Source organism: Trichomycterus rosablanca, chromosome 2, assembly GCF_030014385.1.
Source record: "Trichomycterus rosablanca isolate fTriRos1 chromosome 2, fTriRos1.hap1, whole genome shotgun sequence".
Classification (NCBI taxonomy): Eukaryota; Metazoa; Chordata; class Actinopteri; order Siluriformes; family Trichomycteridae; genus Trichomycterus; species Trichomycterus rosablanca.
The window spans coordinates 49,207,469-49,229,896 of record NC_085989.1 but is presented as its reverse complement, the minus strand read 5'-3'; the positions used below and the strand labels follow the sequence as shown (position 1 = coordinate 49,229,896).

The window sequence follows — 22,428 nt, the reverse complement described above, 5'->3', positions numbered from 1 at the left end:
AAGACAGTAAATCTACACTGCTATACAAGTTGTACACTGACTACTCTAAGTTATATCCAAGTTTTATTTCTATAGTGTTGTCCCATGAAAAGATATAATAAAATATTTGCAGAAATGTGAGGGGTGTACTCACTTTTGTGATACACTGTATATATATATATATATATATATGTGTGTGTGTGTGTGTGTGTGTATATTATACATTATTATAATAGTACTATACAGCCTTATAATAGTACAAAATATTAACACATATGAGTTTTTAGTTATATCTCACAGCCCTATTTTAGAACCTGCATTCATTTCACCTTTTTTCTTCAGTACCCTGCATTTTAGTTGATTTCACTCGTTTGCGCACTCCAAACACTACCGACCTTTGATAAAGTTGAGTCTATCATATATACACACAGACATTTCATTCTTTGATTGATAATTTATATTAGTTCACCACAATCTGCTACTGGCCAGGCCCATCTGTCAAATTTTAAAACTCAGTCTGGCCCTTGACCCAAAAAGTTTGCCCACCTCTGCTATAAATCACGGAATGGTTTAGGTTCAGAATAGATCTCAGATATGTTTTGAGAATATAAACCCAGTAGATCTCCTAGATCCATGGACTCAGCCCAGAGTCAAGACTAAACATGGTGAAGCAGCATTTAGCTCTTACGCTGCATATAAATGGAACAGACTGCCAGGAGATATTAGATGTTCCTCAAATGTAGAAATGTTTAAATCCAGGTTAAACACTTTTCTCTTTTCTTCTGTCTTTGATTGAGCTCTACATTTTGCACTCTATTATTACTGCACTGTAGCTTCGACAAGCTGTTTTATATTCATTTTAAAATTCTTTTATTCTTTATTTTTATTCCACGTTCACTTAATTGTAACTATTTTTGCAAAAAGCCTTTTTGATGTTCTGGATATCAGGAATGTTTTAATGCTTTTAATTTTTCCTTATGTAAATATTTCCTTATTGCCACTGTGTATGAAAGGTGCTATACAAGTAAACCTGCCTAGCCCTGAATGATGAATGAATTAATAAACTGTGTGAGCTAAACTGAGACAGTGATGAGTGTATCATTGTTCTCTCTGCAGGTTGAATAATTGTGGTGTATCAGATGAAGGTTGTGCTGCTCTGGCTTCAGCTCTGAGATCAAACCCCTCACACATGAGAGATCTGATTTATTATCTCATAATAAATTAGGAGATTCAGGAGTGAAGCTTCTCTCTGCTGTACTGGAGAATCCTCACTGTAAACTGGAGAAACTGGGGTAAGATCATCTCTCTGAGATTCACACATGATCTGCTCCTCAGTATAAACAAATAATGAACAAAAGATTTAACACACACACATACACACACACACTGTGTGTCTAATGAAGCTCCTAATGAGGGATGATAAATCAAATTTGTCCTGTGAGCATCTACAACCCCATATCATAAAAAGTTGGGACAGTATGGAAAATGCAAATAAAATGAAAACACAGTTTCTTACATTTACTTTGACTTTTATTTGATGTCAGACAGGATGAACCTGAGATATTTCATGTTTTATCTGCGCAACTTGATTTCATTTATTAATAAACATTCATTCCTGCATTTCAGGTCTGCAACACATTCCAAAAAAGCTAGGACAGTAAAGCATTTACCACTTTGTAATGTTATCATTTTTTTCACCGGTTTAAAAGACCAAGGAGACCAAGTGATTTAGTGTTTCAGCTTTTATTTTGTCTTGTTCTTCCTGCAAACACGTCTTAAGATGTGCAACAGTACGGGGTTGTCGTTGTCTCATTTTTCATTTAACAATTCTCCACACATTCTCTATTGGGGACAGATCAGGACTGCAGGCAGGCCAGTCCAGTACCCGTACCCCTTTCTTCCACAGCCATGCCTTTGTAATGTGTGCAGCATGTAGTTTTCTTTGTCTTGTTGAAAAATGCATCAACATCCCAGAAAAAGGTGATGTCTTGGAGGCAGCATATGTTGCTCTAAGATCTCAATGTACTTTTCTGCATTAATGCTGCCAGCACAGAAGGGTTAATGACCTTTGCCAAGTCCCATACCATGACAGACCCTGGTACTAAAAAAAACCCTTACTATGACACACTCTGGCTTTTGGACTTGTTGCTGATAACAGTCTGGATGGTCCTTTTCGTCTTTGGTCCGGAGCACACGGCATCCATTTTTTCCAAAAAAAAGACCTGGAATGCTTATTCATCTGACCACAATACACGTTTCTACTGTGTGATGGTCCATCCTAGATGCCTCAGAGCCCAGAGAATTCGATGCCGCTTTTGGACATGGTTAACATAAGGCTTCTTTTTTGCACAGTAAAGTTTTAAGTATCATTTATGCAGTAACTCTGTTTTGTAGTGCTTGATAAAGGTTTGATAAACTAATCCCTCACCCATGTGGTTATATCAGCTATTGTTGAGTGGAGGTTCGTGATGCCGTCTGAGGGATGGAAGATCATGAGTGTTCAGCTTAAGCTTGCGCCCTTGTCCTTTACGCACTAAAATTCCTCCTGATTCCTTGAATGGTTTAATGATATTTTGCACTGTAGAGGGAGAAATATGCAAATTCCTTGCAATCTTTCTTTAAGGTTTATTGTTTATAATTATTTCAATCATTTTCTCACACATTTATTGACAAACTGGATCCTCTGATCATCTTTACTCATCAGAGACTCTCAGCCTTTCCTGGATGCTGCTTTTGTTCCAAACCATGATTACAATCACCTGTTCACATCACCTGTTTAAAATCATTATTTAGTTTTTTCACCTCATTACTAGCCATAAATTGCCCCTGTCCAAACTTTTTTTGGAATGTGTTGCAGGCCTGTAATGCAGGAATGAATGTTTATTAATAAATGAAATGAAGTTGAGCAGATAAAACATGAAATATCTCAGGTTCATCCTGTCTGACATCAAATAAAAGTTACAGTAAATGTAAGAAACTCTGTGTTTTTATTTTATTTGCCTTTTCCATACTGTCCCAACTTTTTCTGATTTGGGGTTGTAATAAAGTGTGTTATGGTGGTTAGATGAGTCCTGAGATATGAAAACTGTTTAAAAAGCTACAATTTAGAAATTAAATTAATTAAATTAATTTAGAAGTTAGTTGAGTATGAAAGAGTGGTGAGGTGGTTGGTGTGTGCCATGATGCTATGAAGCATTTGCAGAAAATGCATGAATGAATTAGTTGTGTGTTCTAAAATGAGCTCTGCATCGTGGTGGATCAGGAGCAATATGAAGCATTTATTGTGAATGAATAAATGAATTAATTAATTGCCAAATGTAGGAATGAATGAATGAACTGTGTGAGCTGAACTGAGAGAGTGAAGAGTTTATCGTTGTTCTCTCTGCAGGTTGAGAAATTGTGGTGTATCAGATGAAGGTTGTGCTGCTCTGACTTCAGCTCTGAGATCAAACCCCTCACACCTGAGAGATCTGGGTCTGTCTAATAATAAATTAGGAGATTCAGGAGTGAAGCTTCTCTGTGCTGTACTGGAAAATCCTCACTGTAAACTGGAGAAACTGGGGTAAGATCATTTCTCTGAGATTCACACATGATCTGCTCCTCAGTATAAACAAATAATGAACAAAAGATTTAATTCCACACACCTATTTTGTATGAGAGAATTTATTGTATGCAGTAATAATGCTTTCATCAGAATGTGTGTGTGTTCTATTAGTCTCTGTGGTTAAGAATCCTGACAGCCTGTGGGAAGAAGCTGTTCTTAAGGTGGTTGGTTTGCACCATGATGCTCATGTAGAACGGAATGGAAATGAATGAATAAATTATTTGTGAGTTCTAAATTTAGCTCTGCGTTGTGGTGGATCAGGACCAGGATGAAAGACTTACAGTGAATGAATGAGTGAATGAATGAATGAATGAATGAGTAATAAAGGAATGAATGGATGAGTGAATGAATGAATGAACTGTGTAAGCTGAACTAAGAGAGTAATGAGTGTATCATTGTTCTCTCTGCAGGTTGTATAAGTGTGATGTATCAGATGAAGGTTGTGCTGCTCTGGCTTCAGCTCTGAGATCAAACCCCTCACACCTGAGAGATCTGGATCTGTCTAATAATAAACTAGGAGATTCAGGAATGAAGCTTCTCTGTGCTGGACTGGAGAATCCTCACTGTAAACTGGAGACACTGTGGTAAGATCATCTCTCTGAGATTCACACATGATCTACTCCTCAGTAAGAAATATTTTCTAATAGTGAGACTGAAACAGGATTTAAATTTAGCATCAAGATCCTGACGATGAAGATCATTTCACTCTTATCTCATTTATTCATCACTGTGGATTAAATGTACTGAGCTGTTTGTGCTCATTTTTACGTGTAATTCATACATATATTATATTTATTTATTTATTTACTTATTACACTTGATACAATATATTCCGTATAAAGTAATAATGTTTGTTTTAGAATAAAAGCAGATACCCAAAATCTAATCCCATATCAGTATATCAATGTTCTCAACACTGTTTACTTACATTTACACTTTATTAAATCATGTTTTTCTATTGTATAGATTGAATGTAACACTAATAACACACACACACACACACACACACCATAATAAACACTAACTGTGTGGCAGTAATTGTAGCATCAAAGCTCTGAACTTGATCCTACCAGCTATTACAGGAGCTAAATAATAATCAAACCCTACCTGCACATCAGCAGTGTTATTAATAATCTCATGTCTTACCTGGAATTATTGTTCTGCTGTGTCTCTAATGAAGCTCCTAATGAGGGATGATAAATCCAATCTGTCCTGTGAGCATCTAAATATAATTAAATTCTTGTGCAACACATTTACATACAATATAAAGTACAAATTTAAATAAAGTATAATAAACAATTAACAATGTAAATAAAGTATATACATCTACATGTACACCCTCACAGCATCCAGAAACCTTCTTCGGCCTTTCTCTTCTCCTTTTACCTGGCGGCTCCATCTTCAGCACATTTCTCCTGATATTATTACTCTCATTCTTTTAGTCAGTGCCACCACCTCCAAACCATCCAACATACCAGCAGGTGTCACTACTGTCATGTAAACTTTGCCTTTCACTCTCCTATCACATACCCTCCTATCACAAATCACTCCTGACACACTCCTGTACTTATAATTTAATGGGACACCTGCACATTTAGGCAGCAACCGTTGACATCACAGTCATGAGAACTAACTTTGACCTTTGCTAAGAAGCCGTGTCACTTTCACGTTTTAGTGGCAAAAGAACGCGGGGTAAAGTCAGTAGCGTAAAAAATAATAAATAGAAGTTTAATTCTCTTGCAATCCAATACAGAAGCATCGTCTGTAAGTAGAAGTCAAGTCAAGTCAACTTTATTTATATAGCGCTTTTTACAATAGACATTGTCTCAATGCAACTTTACAAAATCCATGACCAACAGATACAAAAACCCCTGTTGAGCAAGCCAAGGGCGACTGTGGCAAGGAAAAACTCCCTGAAAATTACAGGAAGAAACCTTGAGAGGAACCAGACTCAGCAGGGCCCATCCTTCTTGGGTGGTCTGGAGGAAACTTTAAATAAATACACGATTTACACAAAGCATATAAACACATAATTAAATGATCTAAAAGTTATAACTGGTAATAAATAGATAAATAAATAAATAAATAATAGTTGTTATTCGCTCTAGTCTTCAATGAAGTCTGTAGTGATTTCTTGTCATTCTTGGTGGAAATTACTCCAGACCCGTCACATCCGGCAGGAGCAGTGTCGTCGCCACGGCAGTCTCGACTTTAATCCTTAACCTTGGCGGGTAAACAGGTTCCCATCAGAATGCTCTTGGACAGGTCTAGCCCAGGTCTCAGTCTCGACTTTAATCCTTAACCTCGGTGGGTGAACAGGTTTCCATTAGAATGCCCTTGGAGTAAAACAACAAAGAATGTAGTTAATAATGTACAATGCTAGTTGAGTAAAACAGTTTTACAGAGAGTTTTAGACTCCGGCAGCCCTAATTATTACAGCATAACTAAAAGGGAGAGCGAGCAGGTAACAAGATCATGAAGGCTTTCATAGGACATCAGCGCCCACCTCTCCTACCCAACCCAGAGCGATCGGACAAGAGAGGCAGAACGACAGCAACCCAACATCCCTGATCACCACAAGTTTCTATGACCAAGAACCCCCAAGCTCTGCGCCTTTGTCTATACTAATCAAAAGCCTGAGAAAATAAATATGTTTTCAGTCTAGACTTCAACATTGAGACTGTGTCTGAATCCCGAACAGAGGCAGGAAGATTATTCCAAAGTTGTGGAGCTTTGTAAGAAAATGCTCTTCTACCAGCTGTGGTCTTTTTAATTCTAGGAACTATAAGTAACCCTGCATCTTGTGAACGAAGTGGACGCGCTGGATTGTAGTGATTAATAAGTTCACTCAGATACTGTGGAGCCAAACCATTTAGCGCTTTGTAGGTTAGTAAAAGTATTTTGTAATCAATGCGGAATTTAACTGGCAGCCAGTGTAGAGAAGATAGAACAGGAGTAATATGATCAAATTTTCTAGTTCTAGTTAGCACTCGAGCTGCTGCATTTTGAACTAACTGGAGTTTGTTTATGGATCTACCAGAGCATCCAGTTAGAAGAGCATTACAATAATCTAACCCAGAAGTTATAAACGCATGGATCAGTTTTTCGGTGTCATTAGCAGATAGTATATTTCTTATTTTAGAAATATTACGCAAATGATAGAAAGCAACTCTAGTAATGTTATTAACGTGTGTATCAAAGGAAAGATCTGAATCTATTGTGACACCAAAGTTTTTTACATGTGGGCTGGGAGTAACAGAGAAAGTGTTTAGGTTTAGCACCAGGTTAGACAACTTGTCTCTTGCAGCTTTAGAGCCAACAAGTAGAACCTCAGTTTTATCTGAATTAAGTAAAAGAAAGTTACACGACATCCAGTTTTTTATGTCATTTACACAATCTCATTTACTCAAAGTCATTTACTTCTATCTTACTGATTGTGTCAGTATCATTTGGTTTGGCTGATATATACAGCTGTGTGTTATCTGCATAGCAGTGAAATTTTATGCCATGTTTATGAATAATTTCACCTAGTGGAAGCATATAGAGTGTAAATAATAGGGGTCCCAGTACCGACCCCTGGAACATTACACTTTACTTTTGTAGTTTCTGAGCATTTATTATTTACATAAACAAATTGCGAGCGGTCAGTCAAATATGAATGAAACCAAGAGAGTGCGAGTCCTTTAACACCTACTGTATTTTCTAGCCTATCCAGTAAAATGTTATGATCGACCGTATCAAACGCTGCTGCAAAATTGTTTGTATTTCTTAGTTTTAATCCATTCTGATGCACACAGTGTATCACACAGTTGGGAAGCAAATAAAACTGACATCAATGGGGCCAAAAAGTATTTAGTCAGCCACTGATTGTGCAGGTTCTCCTACTTAGAAAGATGAGAGAGGTCTGTAATTTTCATCATAGGTACACTTGAGCTATGAGAGACAAAATGAGAAAAAAAAATCCAGGAAATCACATCGTAGGATTTTTAAAGAATTTTGTTGTAAATTATGGTGGAAAATAAGTATTTGGTCACCCACAAACAAGCAAGATTTCTGGCTCTCACAGACTGGTAACTTCTTCTTTAAGAAGCTCTTCTGTCCTCCACTTATTACCTGTATTAATGGCACCTGTTTGACCTCGTTATCTGTATAAAAGACACCTGTCCACAGCCTCAAACAGTCAGACTCCAAACTCAACCATGGCCAAGACCAAAGAGCTGTCGAAGGACACCAGGAAGAAAATTATAGACCTGCACCAGGCTGGGAAGAGTGAATCGACAATAGGCAAGCAGGTTGGTGTGAATAAATCAACTGTGGGAGCAATTGTAAGAAAATGGAAGACATACAAGACCATTGATAATCTCCCTCGATCTGGGGCCCCACGCAAGATCTCATCCCGTGGGGTCAAAATGATCATGAGAACGGTGAGCAAAAATCCCAGAACTACACGGAGGGGCCTGATGAATGACCTGCAGAGAGCTGGGACCAAAGTAACAAAGGCTACCATCAGTAACACACTACGCCGAGAGGGACTCAAATCCTGCAGTGCCAGGCGTGTCCCCCTGCTTAAGCCAGTACATGTCCAGGCCCGTCTGAAGTTTGCCAGAGAGCATATGGATGATCCAGAAGAGGATTGGGAGAATATCATGTGGTCAGATGAAACTTTTTGGTAAAAACTCAACTCGTCGTGTTTGGAGGAAGAAGAATGCTGAGTTGCATCCCAAGAACACCATACCTACTGTGAAGCATGGGGGTGGAAACATCATGCTTTGGGGCTGTTTTTCTGCAAAGGGGACAGGACGACTGATCCGTGTTAAGGGAAGAATGAACAGGGCCATGTATCGTGAGATTTTAAGCCAAAACCTCCTTCCATCAGTGAGAGCATTGAAGATGGAACGTGGCTGGGTCTTCCAGCATGACAATGATCCCAAACACACCGCTCGGGCAATGACGGAGTGGCTCCGTAAAAAGCATTTCAAGGTCCTGGAGTGGCCTAGCCAGTCTCCAGACCTCAACCCCATAGAAAATTTGTGGAGGGAGTTGAAAGTCCGTGTTGCCCAGCGACAGCCCCAAAACATCACTGCTCTAGAGGAGATCTGCATGGAGGAATGGGCCAAAATACCAGCTACAGTGTGTGCAAACCTGGTGAAGACTTACAGGAAACGTTTGACCTCTGTCATTGCAAACAAAGGTTATGTTACAAAGTATTGAGTTGAACTTTTGTTATTGACCAAATACTCATTTTCCACCATAATTTACAAATAAATTCTTTAAAAATCCTACAATGTGATTTCCTGGATTTTTTTTCTCATTTTGTCTCTCATAGTTGAAGTGTACCTAAGATGAAAATTACAGACCTCTCTCATCTTTCTAAGTAGGAGAACTTGCACAATCAGTGGCTGACTAAATACTTTTTGGCCCCACTGTAACTGTATTTTGGAGGGAGTTTCTGTCTGTCTGTTTAGCTGAGAAAAGGGAAGAAACTCTTAGCGAGGCAACTGTCTTAAAATACACTGTAAAATCCTACATAAACTGCATCTCCCACAATGCATGCTGATTTTGTGACCTGCAAAGTGACACATCCCGCCACTAGATGATCTCAAATAATCCCAAAATGTTCAAGAAGAGAAAATTGAAGCATAAGGAGGAAATTTAATGAAAGATGGGAAAGTGAAAACAAGTTTGTGCTTCATGAAGAAAAAACGGTACGTCTCTTGTGTTATGAGGCGTGTCTGTGGTAAAGGAGTACAATATAAATGTAGATATGCATTATAAATATACAGAATAAATTTGGCATTTTGACACCAAACACAAAAATTTTCCTCAAAGAACAACAAATTGTCCAAGACTTAAAAGACAGACTGCAATCACAGCAGGATACGTTACAATCAGCCCTTTGAGGGTCATCATAATGCAGATGTGGCCCTCGGTAAAAAATGAATTTGACACCACTGCACTACGCCATTCACATTATTCTCTCTACAAATCACATGTCCTCTGTGAACATCATCTTCCATGGATCAGGACCAGGATGAACGAATGAATGAAACAGTGATGAATTAATGAATCAGGAATGAATTAATTAACGAATAAGTAATTAACTTTTAATAAGGGCAAGCCGTAGCCTAGTGGTTAAGGCACAGGACTAGTAATCCAAAGGTTGCTGGTTCAAGCCCCACCACTGCTAGGTTGCTGCTGTTGGGCCCTTGAGTAAGGCCCTTAACCCTCAGTTGCTCAGACTGTATACTGTAACTGTACTGTAAGTCGCTTTGGATAAAGGCGTCTGCTAAATGCCAAAAATGTAAATGTAATTAATGTGTGTGTGCGCTGAACTGAGAGAGTGAAGAGTTTATCATTGATCTCTCTGCAGGTTGAGTAGTTGTGGTGTATCAGATGAAGGTTGTGCTGCTCTGGCTTCAGCTCTGAGATCAAACCCCTCACACCTGAGAAAGCTGAATCTGTTTCAGAATAAACTAGGAGATTCAGGAGTGAAGCTTCTCTCTGCTGTACTGGAGAATCCTCACTGTAAACTGGAGATACTGGGGTAAGATCATCTCTCTGAGATTCACACATGATCTGCTCTCAGTAAAAAATGAGACGAGTCCTGAGGTATGCAAAGTGTGTATCAGAAATTAAATGTGAAAGCATATGTGTGCTTTTCTCTGTGTGTTCTTATAATCTCTGTTGTTAAAAATCCTGATGGCCTGTGGGAAGAAGTTGTTCTTAAGGTGGTTGGTGTGCACCATGATGCTCATGTAGCATTTGCAGGAAAAAAATGAATGGATTATTTTGTTGTGTGTTCTAAATTTAGCTCTGCGTTGTGGTGGATCAGGACCAGGATGAAGCACTTACTGTTAATGAGTGAATGACTAAATGAATTACTAAATAAACAAATACATAAATAAATGAATGAATGAATGAATGAACTGTGTGTGAGCTGAACTGAGAAAGTGAAGAGTTTATCGTTGTTCTCTCTGCAGGTTGGGTGATTGTGGTGTATCAGATGAAGGTTGTGCTGCTCTGGCTTCAGCTCTGAGATCAAACCCCTCACACCTGAGAGATCTGGATCTGTCTTATAATAAACTGGGAGATTCAAGAGTGAAGCTTCTCTCTGCTGTACTGGAGAATCCTCACTGTAAACTGAAGATACAGGGGTAAGATCATCTCTCTGAGATTCACACACACGTCTTTTCTTGTTCCAGCATGACTGTGTTCCTGTATACAAACAAGCTCCATAAACAGCTAAACACTTTTAAAGGATGAATGGAAAGATTGGTTTGTGAACCAGGGCTTGCTGTCCAAAAACAAATCAGTGTCTGACCATACAGATGCTGAAATTAAATGCGCACAAATTCTCACAGAAACACTCCAAAATGTATATAAGACTGGGGGCAGTTGTAGCTACAAGGGAGAGTTGAGGGTTCATTTCCATGTTTGCAGTGCAGGCCACATCTTAATAATAGTGAATGAAGACTGAGACTGTAGAGGGAGGGAAGGGAACACTGACAATTTTAGGTTGGAGTTCAGGATGGCTTCTGCCTTGTGCTGGGCAGCCACCCTGTCTCCTTATTTATTTATTTATGTTTTATTTCTTTATTTTCAATAACAAAACATGAAGGTTTAGGAGCTTTGGAGGAAACAGGGAGGTCTTGAAAGCTCAGATTTTTCACAATGGAAAGAGTTGAATAATGAGTATATACACTGATCAGCCTTAGCATTAAACACACATAATATTCTGTCTAAACATTTACGCTAACACATGGACTCCACAAGACCTCTGAAGGTAGTGGTACCAGGCCATTACCAGCTGGTCTTTCAACTTCTGTGGGATGTCCTACAGTGCATCCTGAGCAGTGATGGCATAGTTACCTTGAAAAAGTAATCTGATTACTGATTACTCCTTTAAAAAGTAACTTAGTTACTTTATGGATTACTTGATTTTAAAAGTAACTAAGTTGGATTACAAGTTACTTTATTAGTTATATTGCTTATATTAGTCATTTGGCTGCCAACTTGTGTGTACTGATGAGACTCAATTGAATCCCAGAACATGCTAGTGTGAATGCATGGAAAACAAATTTTAATTTTCTTTCAAGAATATGATACAGACTGACCAACACTATTACGCTAAATCAGCATTGAAAATTGACTTTACTTTTAATAGCCTTCTACAATGCTGGAGCTTCTTAAAACGGAAGATTTTCTTTTAAATAGAAGTGTTATTTACCTGCTATTAAATTGTTTTCCAACAAAATCCGCCCAATTTGGCAGATAATCGCCCAATCTGGCAACACTGGAATGCGCAGAGAAGCTGGCGCTTTTACTCGTAGTGCGCCACGAATACTACTAAATAGTAATAGTAGTAATAGTACTACTACTTCTGTAATGGTGTGGGTGGTTGACATTTATGTTGAGTGTATTACTGCACTGTTTTGGTGAAGAACTACTCATCTGAGGTGCGCTGCTCCTGCGTGCAGAAATGCTTCCGCAAAAAAATTGCCGGCAAAACGGTGGTGGGGGGCCAGGGGGTGGCCGAAGATTACTTTATGGTGGCCATGGCAACCACTGGCCACCCCCTGGCTCCGCCCCTGCCAAGAAGAAAGCAAAAATATCTTTTCACTAAGGAAAATGACAAAAATAGTAACGCACAGTAACTTGGATAAGTAACTTTAATCTGATTACTGGATTGGAAATAGTAACGCGTTAGATTACTCGTTACTGAAAAATGTGATCAGATTAGAGTAACGCATTACTAAGTAACGCGTTACAGACCATCAGTGATCCTGAGGCATTTCTTCTGCAGGTAAACAGTGCATACATGCCCAACCATCCACATAATGGAGAAAACAGGATTTATCGGACGTGTCGACCTTCTTACATTGCACTGTACAGTTCTGATGCCTACATGCTCATTGTAGATGTTTTTAATGGTGGACAGAAGTTAGTGTGGCCACATTGACTAACCTGCAACAGCCTCATACACAGCACATGTCCTCTGGCATCAATTAGTCGTGGCCACCCCACAACATGCCTGTGGTTCATGGCCTGTCTCTCCTTGGACCACTGTTGGTGGGTACTCAGTACAGCTGCCTGTGTTATGGCTCATCAGTGTATAGGCAGTTAGGATGTGAGACGAGTTCAGTCATGACTTTCCTCTCAAACTTCAGTTCATTTAGTTTATCCTAATGCACATTAGTCCAAATGTTTTGGTACATCAGATTGAGCACATATCTGATGCATACATTTACTGATTAATTTATAATATACATCCACAATACAGACAAAATTTGTGGGTATACAATCACTGATTGTGCCCATTTGTTGCTCTGAACATTTTAATAATAAAAAGGGACCCCACAGGACCTCCACTAACCAGATGTAATTTAGGTTTTGGATCATTCTCAGCACTGCAGTGACACTGACACCCATTTGCATTCACAGCATTTAGCAGACACTTATCCAAAGCAACTTACAGTTATGAATAAATACAAGGCAAGCAATTAAGGGTTAAGGGCCTTGTTAGGGGCCCAACAGTGGCAACTTGGCAGTAGTGGTGATTGAACCGGCAACCTTCACTAGTCCAGTAATTTGAGTGCCTCACTGTCAGTTGTGTGAGAAGAATTCGGCTCCAATTATAATATAAAGCCAACAGTGTTCTGTTACCCCAGTGTTCACTGATAAATGAGTGAAGATTAACAGACTGTGCATGAAAATAAGTTCTAGTCAGTTCTGTTTAATTTAATGAGCTTTATTTGCAATACAGCTGTTACAATATTGCCAAAGCACTGAAAAGACATTTTACTCACAGCTAATTTAGTCTCGAATTGTACACAAACAACCAGTGCTAATAGGGTATGTGGCAAGTAAGTTTAAACAGGTTTTTTAAATCCCAACAACACTTCTGTACCTGCTACACTTCTACCAGAACAACAAACAGTACCATGTCTTCAACCATGTTAGTATCATCACAGTGCTGAGAATGAATTACCCCTCCCCCCAACATTATTTGGTCCTATGGGGGTCCCTTTTTTATTGATAAATTGGGGAACAGTCAGTAATTGTATACCCACAACTGTACGGTAATTCAGTTCATTATTATTAGTCATTTAATTTCTTTCAGACTGCCATCAGTGTATAGAGATAAAGACTCAGATGAAGACAAGTATAGAGATGAGGATGAAGATGAGGATGAAGACGAGGATGGTTAAATCAGACTGTACAGGATCTAAACCTCATGAATGAACTGATGACAGCTGGAATGGAGACCAAATGTTCATCAAAGTTCACCAAAGTGTCTCATCAAACACTGGAGATACAGAGTGACATTCCTGCACCTTCCTCACCTCATTTACTCAGAACAGCCTAAATACTAAACATTATATAATATCTGATATCCAAAGAGCTAGAACTTAGGAGAGAGCTGGACTCATAAATACTAGCCAATGTGCCTAAAGTTCCCTTGTGAGTCAATGTGAGTGCAACAGGGGATGCTGATTAAAACAACATTGTACTCTGAAAAAAGGCAAATCGTCTATATAGAGAATATAGAGTATAAAGAAAATATTTGCTACCACATCAGGGGCACAGTCAAAGGGGGACTATAGCCACCCCTGCACAAGTACTGCCCCTCCAGTTGCCACATCTAGGAGAACTGACTCGCATATGCATAATATGCTGCATGATTTGCTTCTATCTGTTATATTCCATCAGCTACTGTTCATTTGAATCAAGTATGTAAACATTCACAACAGTTTATGTAAATGTAACATATTTACTCTGTACTCTGTATAAAGCTGTAGATTTATATTTTTAAAGAATGGTGTACCTAGCTTATTAAAAAAACAATAAATTAACTAACATGTACATACAGATACATAACACAATAAAACAGGATTGTTGTTGTAATAGCCATTAGGTTTTGTACAGTTAAATGTTAATTGTACCGTATTAGTCTATACACATCAGATAATTAGTAACATTATCTGTAAAATAAGAACAGGAGTATGCCGTAACTATATCACTAACTCTTGTAATGATAAAGGTATTAACTAGTCTATATACTACAACAATTCATTTGGGCGGCACGGTGGCTAAGTGGGTAGCACTGTTGCCTCACAGCAAGAAGGTCCTGGGTTCGATCCCCAGGTGGGGCGGTCTGGGTCCTTTCTGTGTGGAGTTTGCATGTTCTCCCCGTGTCTGCGTGGGTTTACTCCGGGTGCTCCGGTTTCCTCCCACAGTCCAAAAACATGCAAGTGAGGTAAATTGGACACACTAAATTGTCAATGACTGTGTTTGATATAACCTTGTGAACTGAAGAACCTTGTGTGAAGATAAACTACCGTTTCCTGTCATGAATGTAACCAAAAGTGTAAAACATGACGTTAAAATCCTAATAAACAAACAAACAACAAGTCATTTATAGCTTTTGGTTTTGGTGTGCCAGCCCAAGGTTTTTAGTGCTCCCATCTGGCCTGCTCTATGAATTTCTGGGCGCGGTACTGTCACATGAGCTTTTCATGATGAGTAAGGGTTTTGACTGTTTTCATCATTATAAGTGTCTGTTTTAGACTTAATTATGTTTAGTAGTTGTTAGTGTATGTGATTAACACATAACTAGCACTTCTAGAATGTTCTAGAAGGGCTAGATTAGACAAGTGCATCAATAGAGAGTATAAATTATGTGTCTTATGTTGAACCCATTTCTCTCTTTGGTTTCTACCAGGCATATCATCTTTACACTCTTTTTAACTTTATTGCACTTTAAATCTTGTATGAAGTGTCATTTATTTCTGTTTTTTAAACAAATATAAATAATGTGACCAATTCTATCTCCTCCAGTAGCTTATTCAAGTTTTACCACATACAGTATTCTAGAAAGTAAATACTACTGAAGAATTAAACTTTGTCATTAACTGTGTAACACTAGTTTGATAAAATATATCATACAAATTGTTACAGGTGAAGTCAAAAGTATATTTACACTTTTAGGGTAGATCTACACTACGTATATGGCTGAAGGTATACAAACACCTATTCTTGAGTTTATTATCTATTATTGAGGGGTTTTTTCACACTGATTGACACACTCAAGTATTTAAAATAAAGCAAACGCTTTCAACTTATTGGAAACAGTTGGGGAATGACTCTTTCATGTTCCACAGTGCCCAACTGATTAAATCTCAAACATTTAAATGTTTGACATTTAAACATACAAGTGGTAATGAGGCATGAGGCACTGCGATTGTTTTTACCAGACAGAGAACTGTGTCCAGATATATTTAATATAGTGAAAGTTATTCAAATCAAGATAAATCATTAAGGTTGGGTGATGTGTGTAATGTAGTAATTTACATTTACGGCATTTAGCAGATGCTCTTATTCAGAGCAACGTATAGAACTGCTGCTTTAGTGATTATTAATACACAAATCTACTAAACCACTATTAAAAACGTATGGGTACAACACTTTTTAAATCTTGATATCAAAAATGATAAAAAAGATTAGTAAGTGCAGGTTAGTTACATTTGAAAGTATGTGCTTAGTGGTGGATCATTAATCATCTTTTGAACACGGTGTGAGACTCAGCTGTTCAAGCATACAGGGGAAGCAAATTAACGTTCACGAGCTATGAGCTACAGGTGCAATTAAGAGAAACTGACAAATCATCTGTGCCTCTATGAAGGAGTTACTTTCTTATGGGTCAGGGATGGTCTTGTACACAAGCAGATTTTTGGGTTTCTGAGGAATGTTGGTAAATATGACATAATTTGGCAGAGTTGTCTGCTGGAGTAGCAGCATTGCTATAGTAGACAGGAAGAAGCTGGACAAATTGATCAGAAAGGCGAGTTCTGTCCTGGGCTGCACCCTGGACTCAGCACGCTCTTGTCATGTTGGCTACATTAGGAGAGAAGGTCAGTTGGTTATTCAGGATGACATCAAGGCTTCTTACCTTATCAGATGGTCTGATTTGGGAGTCATCAAGAGAGATGACTAGATCCTGGGAGTAGATGGATGGATGGATAGATAGATTTATTAATCCCATAGGGAAAGTCAGTTATTACAGCAGCTCAAGATACATTAAAGCAAAAGTACTAAAGTACACAAGTATTAAAGTAAGTAAAGTGCACACTATGTAATTAAATAAATAGAATAAAAATGTAGTATGTAATATAAAAACGTTAGAAGTATCCTTGCAGTAAATATTGTTAGATGAGATAATGTAATATGTAATATACTGAACTGTTGTGAAGTGTTCATTCCAGTAAATATGAACAGATGTGTAGTATAGTCTTCATAAACAGTCTATGAGTCCATGCTGATAGAAGGATATTATTAGGAGTAATTTCTTCTGAAGGTGGCAGAGGTCTGACCTGTACTGGAAGTCGGTGGTGTACAGGGTGAAGAGGAAGGGGGAGAGCACAGTTCCCTGTGGTGCTCCGATGTTACTGACCAGGCGATCAGACTGGTAGGTCCCAAGTTGCACATACTGGGGGTCTTCCAGACAGGTAGTCCAAGACCCAGTCGATCATGTCCTTCTCCCCCAGCATGTAAGGTTGGATTGTATTGAATGCACTGGAGAAGTCAAAGAAGGTGATTCTTACTGTGGTGTTGTTCTGGTCCAGATGGGAATGAGCCCTCTGCAGTAAGTAATCATCCATGCCTACCTGCTGTTGGTAAGCAAACTGCAGAGGGTCTAGGAAGGTGCTGACCTGAGGTCTTAGGTGTGCCAGCACTAGTCTTTCCAGGACCTTCATGACATGGGATGTGAGGGCCACTGGTCTGAAGTCATTTAGTGAGGAAGTATGTGACTTCTTAGGAACCAGGCCAGATGTTTTCCACATCACTGGACCTGTTTTTGTTTAAGGCTTAGGTTGAAGAGATGCTGGAGAATTCCACATAGCTGAGTGGTGCAGACCCTCAGTACTCTCGTGCTGATTCCATCCGGTCCAGCAGCTTTGCCCAGTTTGAGTCTCTCCAGCTGTCTCCTCACCTGGCTCGTTGTCACCTCCAGGGGGGAATGTGGGTCCTCCTGTAATGGGTCGTCAGAAGAAGGTTGTAGAGTAAGGTGGGGTGAATGGCTGTCGTCAGACTGTGGGTTCTCCAGCGATGGGTCGTCAGAAGAAGGCTGTGAAGTAAGGTGGGGTGAACGGCTGTCGTCAAACTGTGGGTCCTCCAGCAATGGGTCGTCAGAAGAAGTATGTGTAGTGAGGTGGGGTGAATGGCTGTCGTCAGTCTGTGGGTTCTCCAGCGATGGGTCGTCAGAAGAAGTCTGTGTAGTGAGGTGGGGTGAATGCCTGTCGTCAGTCTGCAATGGATCGTCGTCAGAAGAACAAGGCTGTGGGGTGACGAGGTGTGAGTCATTGTGCATAAGAAGTGGAGGCTGTGAGGGAGTGGTGGTGGTGGGTGTTCCTGCCATTGATGGAGGAGGATGGTGTTGTGCTGAACCTGTTAAAGAATACATTCAGCTCATTTGCTGTGTCCAAACTACCCCCTGCAGTTTGTTGCTTCGTCTTCAGGCCAGTAATCTGTTTCATTCCAGTCCAGACTTCTTTTGTATTATTTTGTTGTAGTTTCCCCTCCAGTTTCCTTTTGTAGGCCTCCTTATTCTCCCTCAGTTTCACCTTTAGTTCCTTCTGCACACCCTTTAGCAGCTCTTTGTCCTTTAGTCTGAAGGCCTGCTTTTTTTATTCAACTATTCCTTCAGGTCCTTGGTGATCCATGGTTTGTTGTTGGGAAAACAACGCACCCGTCTGACAGGAACTGTGGTATATTGAGCTTATGGGCTTTCCGTAGTTTTATATGTTCTATGTGATATGCGCATGTCCAGAGAAGACGCGCCAGAAGACGAGCCCCGGTTGGCATGTTGTAATATTGTTTATGCAAGTGCTTCAGTAAATGTGGTTAAATGCGTGCAGCCGTCTCATCATTAATACACCACATAATTGGCGACGAGGTAAAAGGTGACTGTAGTGAGCAGTGAAGATGGCCAACTTCGCAAACCGGACGAGTTTAATCCAGAAAACGAACAATGGACAGCTTACATCGAGCGAATGGAACTTTTTTTTGAAGCACACGATGTCGAGGATGAAAAACAGGTAGCTACTCTGCTAAGCTCTGTTGGTGCTTCTACGTACGGACTGCTACGAAATTTAGTTCAACCTCTCAAACCTAGGGATAAGACTTTTGATGAAATCGTGGAAATTCTGTCAAATTACTATGAACCTAAACCACTGGTCATAGCCGAGCGTTTCAGATTCCGACGATGTGTGCAGAGGAACGATGCAATGGTAGCTCAGTTTGCTGCTGATCTGAAACAGCTAGCTGCAAGATGTGACTTCGGGGATAGGCTGGACGAGGCTCTGCGAGACGGGTTTGTCAGTGGAATTCGTGATGAAGCGTGCCAACGCAAGTTGCTTTCCACGGATGTGCTAACGTTTACCAGAGCCCTGGAGATCGCGCTTAACATGGAAGCAGCCCACCGTGACACGCGGCAGCTAAGACAAAGCGAGGCACCGTCTACCTCTTCTGTGCACAAGGTAGATGAAAGACAAAAGCCTTCTCCATCAGCGCAGACAGCGTGCTATAGATGCAAAGGAAAAAATCATAGCCCAAGTGAATGCTACTTTAAAACTGCCAAATGCCACAAATGTGATAAAGTCGGTCATATACAGAAAGCATGCAGAGGTAGCCAGCCTGCCGCAAGAGAGAAGAAAGGAAGGCAAAATAAGACTTGGCAAAAAGTGGCAAGTTATGTGATAGCAGAAGAGGAGGAGGAAGTGTTCTGTGTAAATGAAACAGACAAACAGGCATTCAAAGCGAACTTCGCCGTAAACCGGAGGAATGTTCCAATGGACATAGATACGGGGGCTGCAGTCAGCATAATATCGGAGGCGATGTATAGAGAGTCGTTCGCGGATGTGCCACTAGGGGGCAGCAACGTCACGCTGAAGACCTACACTGGCCAGGTAATTCCAATAAAAGGGCAATTCGTGGCAAAAGTTACCTATGGAGATCAAACTGCTGACTTACCATTAATTGTAGTGAAAGGCAATGGACCTGCACTTTGTGGTAGGAACTGGCTTGAAAGCATCAAGTTGGACTGGAAAACAATTAAAATGATCAGTGAAAATGCAAAACAGCCCTCAGCACCCAAATCAATACCTGAGGTGTTAGAAAAATACAGTGAAGTTTTCAAAGAGGAGTTGGGAACATTAAAGGAAATTAAAGCCACAATTTCTGTCAAGCCAGACGCCACGCCCAAGTTTCTACAAAAGCCGCCCTTTGCCATTTGCAATGAAGGAACGAGTGGAAGATGAATTACAGCGACTGGAAAAAGAAAACATCATCAGTCCTGTGAAGCACAGTGAATGGGCCGCTCCTGTCGTTCCTGTGGTCAAGAGGGATGGCAAGATTCGCTTGTGCGGCGATTACAAGGTAACAGTGAACCAGGCAACCAACACGGACATATACCCACTGCCACGCATTGAAGAAGTGTTGGCAACGCTGAGTGGTGGCAAGTTGTTTTCGAAAATCGACCTAGCCTCAGCTTACCAACAAGTGCTCCTTGACGAGGATTAAAAAAAATACACAACAATTAACACTCACAAGGGCTTGTTTGTGTATAATCGTCTTTGCTTTGGCATTAACTCTGCTGTTAGCATCTTCCAGAGAGTGATGGAGAGTCTGATGAAGGACCTGAGCGTGGTTGTTTACCTTGATGATCTGCTCATAATGAATAGAGATGAGGCAGAGCATCTGAAGAACCTCGACAGAGTCCTGCAACACTTGCAAGAGAACGGCCTGCGAGTGAAAAGGTCAAAGTGCGAGTTCGGAAAGACCCAAATTGAGTACCTGGGCCATGTCCTGGACGAAAAGGGGGTGCACCCATCCAAAAACAAGGTGAGAGCAATACATGATGCACCCACACCTACAAATGTGAAAGAGCTACGGGCTTTCCTAGGTCTAGTTAACTACTATGGCCGTTTCGTGCCACAGCAAAGTACTGTGCTAGCGCCGCTTTACGGTCTGCTGAAAGAGCAAGTCACATGGAAATGGAAGAAAGCTGAACAAGATGCATTTAACAAATGTAAAGAACTCCTGACAAGTGACAAAGTGTTAGTGCACTATGATCAGAGCCTGCTGTTGACCCTTGCATGTGACGCTTCAGCCTATGGCATTGGAGCCGTAATCCAACACACAACATCAGATGGAAAAGAGCATCCAATTGCTTATGCTTCGCGTACTCTCTCTCCAGCAGAGAAGAAGTATTCGCAAATTGAGAAAGAGGCCCTAAGCCTCATATATGGTGTTAAGAAGTTTCACCAATACCTCTGGGGACGTCAATTCAACCTGGTCACAGACCATAGGCCATTACTGACTTTGTTCGGAGAACATAAAGGACTTCCTACAATGGCAGCAGCCCGGATCCAGAGGTGGGCCATCGTACTGTCGGCATACAACTACCACATTGTTTACCGTCATGGCAATGCTGACGGGTTGTCTCGTGTGCCGCTATCAGAGACCAAAGATGCTGGAACAGAGACAATCTTCGCCTACGTCGACGCACTGATATGTGAACACCTAGAAGGCGTGCCGCTGACCGCAAAGCAGATTGCCAAGGTAACGAGAACTGACACCGAGCTCTCAAGGCTGCACAGATTCATCATGGAAGGGTGGCCAAAAGAAATTCATGAAGAACTGAAAGGATACCACAAAAGGCATGATGAACTCTCTGTGGAGCAGGGGTGTGTGCTGTGGGGCACTAGAGTGGTTACACCCGCGAAGCTCAGAGCTGCCGTGCTTAAAGAAATCCACAGCGGGCACCCTGGCATTGTGAAGATGAAAGCAATTGCACTGCAATACGTCTGGTGGCCACATATTGATATGGACATTGAGAAAGTGTGCAAAGGATGTGAAATGTGTCAGCTAGAGCAGAGAATGCCGCGCCACGTGCCACTGCACCCGTGGGAATTTCCAGGAGATGTGTGGAAGAGACTTCACATTGACTTTGCATGGCCATTCATGGGCCACATGTTCATGATTGTAGTTGACGCATTCTCAAAATGGCTGGAGGTTTACAAAATGACACAAATAACCTCCTCTGCAACCATCACCAGACTAAAGAGACTTTTTGCATCATATGAAGTCCCTGAACAGATTGTCACAGACAATGCAACAACCTTTATGTCTGATGAGTTCCAACAGTTCGCGAGGAGAAATGGAATCCTCCACACGACCGGTGCCCCGAGGCACCCAGCCACGAACGGCCTAGCCGAGAGATATGTCTCAACGTTCAAGGCTGGCATGAAAAAGCTGGCGAGAGAAGATTTGAGCATTTAAGACAAAGTCTCTCACTTCCTGCTACGGTATCGCACAACTCCCAACGGCACAACAGGCGAGTCGCCTGCTGATGTGTTCTTGAAAAGACATGTCAGAACCAGACATTCTGAAACGGTGAGGAGGAAGCAGTATCTGCAGAAAGACGGACATGACAGAAAAGCGTTGGACAGGCAGTTCGACGTTGACGAGCAAGTCTACCTGCGAAACACTGCTGGCGAAACACCAAGATGGATCCCAGGAATCATCACCCAGCAGTCAGGGCCTGTGTCCTACAAGGTCCGCGGAGAAGCGACGGATCAAGAATACCGGCGCCACGGAGACCAGCTGAGACCTCGCCATGCTACGGGGCTTCCAGATCTGCAATCTGAGGAAGTTGCTGAGGAGACCGGGCCGATGGAGAGCAGTTTCAGAGCATCCCCAGCACCTGAACTGTCAGACCTAGCTGAGCCGCCTGATCCTGTTGCGGTGACCCTAAGGCGCTCCCAGCGTACCCCAAAAGTGCCTCA

The 22,428-nt window shown here is 40.8% G+C and overlaps 1 pseudogene; it reads left to right on the top strand.

The window, feature by feature from the left end:
• LOC134334787 (NACHT, LRR and PYD domains-containing protein 12-like) overlaps positions 1–14,994 on the top strand; it is a 47,482-nt pseudogene extending 32,488 nt beyond the window's left edge.
• Positions 14,995–22,428: the final 7,434 nt, after the last annotated feature.